The sequence below is a fragment of the Arachis stenosperma genome, chromosome 5 (assembly GCF_014773155.1).
Source record: "Arachis stenosperma cultivar V10309 chromosome 5, arast.V10309.gnm1.PFL2, whole genome shotgun sequence".
Classification (NCBI taxonomy): Eukaryota; Viridiplantae; Streptophyta; class Magnoliopsida; order Fabales; family Fabaceae; genus Arachis; species Arachis stenosperma.
In genome coordinates, this window is record NC_080381.1 from 125,646,553 (window position 1) to 125,652,552 (window position 6,000).

The window sequence follows — 6,000 nt, forward strand, 5'->3', positions numbered from 1 at the left end:
TGCACTACCTGTAACTATATATAGATGTGCAGCCTCTTGTATAATATAATGAAGTGATATACACAATTCAAGTCATATTTCATTTGTCCTCTCATATTTTCTACAACTCTTCTCTGCTCATTCTTTCTTGTTCATTCAGTTTTTTGTTACCTAAGTAAATTCAAACAAAAAGTATTGATACTATCCATAAGCCAAAATGAGAATATTTATTGGTGTTAAAAAAAATTAATTTTTTTAATAGAATATATTTTGATAGAACTATTTAGTTTAAAATATATAGTAAATACTGTATTATATACAAATATTTTAGTCTTCACTCATTAATATTATAATTGGTTTTCAAATTTTATTATAATCATTAAAAACTTCTAAATAAATATTATATTTATCCGTGTTGTTAAAAATTAATTTAGTGTTAATATGATAATTTTATATAGAACTTAAAAAACTCAGATGTCATTAGTTTACTTTACTACTTTGATATTTTTTTATATATAATTTTCATAATTTTATAAAATAAATTAAAAGTTTAGTCAACAAATCGGATATTGAATATTAAAATTTAAACTCTTAATATGAACTAGCATCTTCTATAATATACTTTTTTTTATATAATTGAATAATTAATGTGAGAAATAATGAAATTGATGATAGCTAGATTAATTATATGGATATTATTTACTATGATATTCTAAATGTGATTACATAGATAGATTCTTTTTTGTATGTTGTTACAAACTAAATTTAGTCTTGAGATAGCATACCTAATGTATGCCTAACATAACATAATGTGCTCCATAATCGAATTGAATTATACATACATAGCATAATGTCCACCCTCAATCAAATTAAATTAACATATGCAAATTCTTTAGTGTGAATGAGAAACTGAAATCATTCTTTGTATGTTAATTACTAATGTAAAAATTTTTTTTATGTCATATTACATAATAAAAAACAATTTCTCATATTTATTTAATAATAAACAAAAAAATAAGTTCAGCAGCAGACACAAAATACATGATTGAAAAACTTCTAAATCTACACATCTCTGAGTATGTTCACCTTAAAACTCAAATGGATATATTAATATAACCATGAATATACAAACATTCCTAATTTGTAACTTGTAGGAAGAAAAAAAATTTCTCTATCCAAAACCAAACTTAAAATCAGTTTGTCTCGCAGGACTATGAAAAATTTGAAATAGAATCTTCTATAACGGAAAGGGCCGAGACTAATTATAGTCCACATGTTTCCAACACCAAAAAGTTTGATCTCCTTACATAAAGCAGCAGAAATGTACTACACAAAAAAAAAAAGAATAAATAATTAACTGTGCTATATGTGGATAAATTTGAAAAATTGCTTCTAATATCAAATACAAAAAAAAATAGAGCTTTAAAATTATTATAATCACCATTTTAGTAGATTGTAATTTATTTTTCTTCATAACAATTCTGTGCTCAACATGTACACCATTCCTTAAACAATTCATGAGAAAAAATAGAGTTATTTAAAAAAAAAGTTAATGATGATTAAAATGATACATAGGTTGGAGTGTTTCTATTGAAAACAAATAGATAAGAGATTAGTTGACTACTATTGTATATTAGTTTGATCATTAGAATGACTGTCATCATTATCTAAGTATGTTAAATCAATGCTATGTTGTTGTTCATAGCTGTCCTCGTCAGTTGAATCAGTTAAAACAACGCTATACTGCTAATCGTGCTTAAGGTTATAACAAAAGTTAAAGTTTCATTCTATCTCATAAATATAACAATCATCGAGTACATCCTTAACATATGTATTAGGTACAAGAACTAGAAATCCAATCTAAACCTATTGTTTACCTCGATAAAGAATAAATTAGAACAAACATACCTAATCTCAATTTTAGTCCCCCTAGACTTTCCATTCAGACTTACAGTTAAACAGTTGTTATCTTTGTCTATGAAATACACTAAAGTACCAAAAAAATCATGAGGGAAAGCCCTTTCACTTTAAAAAAGGAATGAAAATAACAGCAGAATGTAAATGAGAAACACTATAACTCTTCATTAAGAATTAAAAAAAATAAATTAATAAAAGATAAATTTTAACATGTCCGCTGTATAATAAAAAAGGACTAAATCTCAATTTTGGTCCCTGACATTCACGCGATTACCTATTTTGGTTTTCGAAATTCAAAATTACTTATACTGGTCCTCCAAATTTAAGTCCAGGCACCTATGTGGTCCCTCGATCTTTTTCGGCGATAACTAGACAAATAGAATGCCAAAATGGCACCCTCCTTACGCTGGATGACAAGTAAACGACGTCGTTTATCCTTGGCATCCAAATAAGTCAGAAATGTCGTCGCTTTGTATATGAAGGGAGAAGAAACGATAGAGACCCAAAATAAAGTATTCTTCTTCTTCTTTACCTCTACTATTTTTCATTTCTGACTTGTTTAGGCGCCAAGGGTAAACGACGTCGTTTATTCATCATCCAGCGTGGCAAAAAGAGTGTCATCTCAGCACTCCGTTTGCCTAATCATCGCTGAAAAGAATCGAAGGACTATATTGGTACCTGAACTTGAATCTGAAGAATTAATCTAGGTAATTTTAAATTTCGAGAACCAAATTGAATAACCACATGAATCTCAAAAACCAAAATAGAAATTTAGTCATAAAAAAGAGAATACCTTATCTTGATCATAAATGATCAGAAGGTCATAAAAGCAATAGAGAACAATAAAGATCCAATAAGCATGATGAAGGAATAAATACAAACAAAAGCTGATGAAAAGACAAATAGAATTAAACATGAAATGAGTGAATAGTTAGAATGAGGATGCACAAATGAGGGATGCAAAAGAGAGAACACCTTCAAAAACCCATCCTTCATGCCTCCTCCTTGAAGACAGGTCAGCACTCCACTAAGGTGTTATCTTCTTCAGATAATGAAAATGTATTTTTTATGAAAATACAAAATGAATAATGTTTCATTTAAAAAAAAACAAAATTTATTAATTTTATAGAAATATTAGTCCTCTAAAAAAAATTATTGCTTCCATGATTTATAATCTTAATTGTCTTTATAACACTAAAGAATTAAATGATAAATATGTATTTTTTTAAATATTAATAAATATATTGCAGTAATAAAAATAAAGAAAGAGTATATTATAATATTTGTGTCATGCGTAACTTATTAAACTGATTATGTATGAAGAAAAAAATAACTAATTAGGAGGATGATGTATTATTTGCATAGAAAGAACAGTACTTCAACAAAAAAATGATTACAGTTATTATTTAATATTTTTTTATTTAAAAACTAAGAGAATAATTAAAAGAATGAATTAAATTTTTAATTTTTTCTTTAAATGAAATAAAATTTTTAAATATTCATGTTGTCAATAAAAAAGAAAGTTAAATAAAAATCATATTAAATTACTTGGTGCAAAGTCTTATCAAGTGTTTAATCATAAAACATATTACAATTAGATTTTATTACAAAATTTATGCATTAATTTTCAACTTTCAATTGGGACCTAGGATTTCACATTAGATTAGATTGAAAGAAAATATAATTTTATAAGACATAAACTTTATTACTTAGTACATACATAAGCCATATTACTTAGTGTGCATATTCCTTAGTGCACACACACACGCACACGGAGTATAGAAACATATAAGGTAGCTACATAACTAATGAAGTAATTTGTTTATTTAAAAAAAATAATAATTATAGCATTTATACACCATAAGGATTCAAATAAAATGAAACTACATAATAAAAATAAACACAAAAAATATGGTGTTCAATTCTAATAATAATTAGATTTAAATTAAACCATCAACACTTGTATCAATAATTAACTTAATATAGCAACAATGTACTAAAATATTTTATAAATTTTAGAATGAATATAAAATTTTTATTAAAGGAGAGAGTTATTTTAATGGGAGTTGACACTTGTCAACTAACTCCATAAAAAATTAAGATCAATTAAATTATCAATTGGTAGAGAGGATAGAGTGGTGTGAAAATTTAATAAAAAAAATGTATTTTTTTATTAATTTTTTTATGTAGGTGTTGCAGACAAAGACTATTTCGAAAGAAGTCACAAGTTATAGCTTCTTATTTGGTTTGTCTTAGTGAAAATGGTGAATACTAAAGAGAGATCGAGTATATTAAGAGTCATTCATAAAAGTGATAATATTCTGTGTAAAAAAATGTAGAATTTGTTCATCATTTGTTTTTTGCTGTAAGTTTATCTGAAAGGTGTGGTGTTCGTAGTTGAAATATTTTGGTAGAACTTGGATTGTTTCGAGTACGATCAAAGAACTGTTTGAGAGTTAGACACGAGTGCCTGGCAAAAAACATAAATAGAAAAAACGATTGATTGATTTCTTTACAGTAATGTTGATTGGAACACAATATGAAAATTTTCAAGAATAAAGAGGGTTGCGTCGAAAACGTTAAAATGAGAAAGTTTTTTGAATTACAAAAAATGGTGTGAACCTTATGAGAATGATTTATTTGATTGTTGATGAAAATATTAGAGATGATGACAATAAATTGATTATTTTTGTGTCCCTTTTACTTTGTTATATGTATTTTATTTCTAAGTCGTTTTATTTTAGTGTATTGAGCTTTTTTTGCTCTTTATTAAAAAAAAATTCTATACCATCTCTTGTCCTGCAAAATCTCATTTATATTAAACACTGAGTGTATCTATCTCTCTCTAATGACCTGACCTACATGAATTGACAGATAATAAGCTGTTGAAAGATACACCAAAAATCAAATTAACAAAAAAAAAGTAGTAAAAACGAAGCATCTGCGATACATTTTCATTTATGAACGTACAAAGAATATAAAAAAATCATGAATCTTTTTAGCCATATCATAAGAGAATAATTACTCCTGAATGAACTAGATGACTAGAGAAAACATGACAAAATTAGTGAATAAATATAAAATTATATCAAATAAAATGGGATTTCCTACAGAAGATTTTAATAATATTGAGAGTACCATGAGAATAATAATCATATGTTCTAAAATACTTTCTTATATCATATTTGGGGTATACTCCTTAGACATTGATCCAATAGTTTGAATCTCAATCTATTTTTTTTTTTTTTGATATGGCTGTGTAAAACACGTGTTCATTCTCTAGTACATTTATAAAACAAACCTTACATTTTAAACCATCATTAAATGACCAATTTATTACTTTGGTATGTGAAAAATGGTTGATACAAAAATATCATCACAATTCATAATTGTACCAACATCACCAAAAGATCTAAATGGTTAAAACAGAGAGAACCACCAATCAATACTTAAAAATTGAACTTTTTATTTGATTTCCTCAAAATAATGATACTTAATTCACTTCTTAACCTTCAATATTTTTCTTCCCACATTTTTATTAATAGCAATGCGAAAACAAAGAAGGCAAAAATAATTGCCAATGGAAAAAGTTTTGAGAAATTGATTCTAGAGGCACTGCTTGAATATAATAATTTACAATTCATGTTTATTCTCATGGTTGCGGAACTAAAATTAAGTTTATACATTATACTTGCCTTATTAAACACAATTTTGTCAAAAAGTGGAGATGCTTCTTTATGTTTAATTTCCTGCAACCAATTTTAGAGTTACATTTTTAGAATACTGCAATGCTTACTCAAGAATGATAATACTTTGGATAAAATGTGTTTGATTCAGATTAAGAATCTCAAATTTCATAGACTTTTAAAAAATCCATGACATTTCATTGTGGGTTTGTCATTCTCAAGTAGCTGTTTATAAATTATAATAACATTGTACTTACTATGAGTAAGCAAAGTTGAATAATACTAGTATAGAAAAAATTTTCCTAAAATAAAAGTAATTAAAATAAAAAATACACTATACTGAATGTAAATCTTCAACTCTACTATCATTAACACTAAAAATTGATATTTAATGCTTAGTTAACATGTAAGTTGAGTA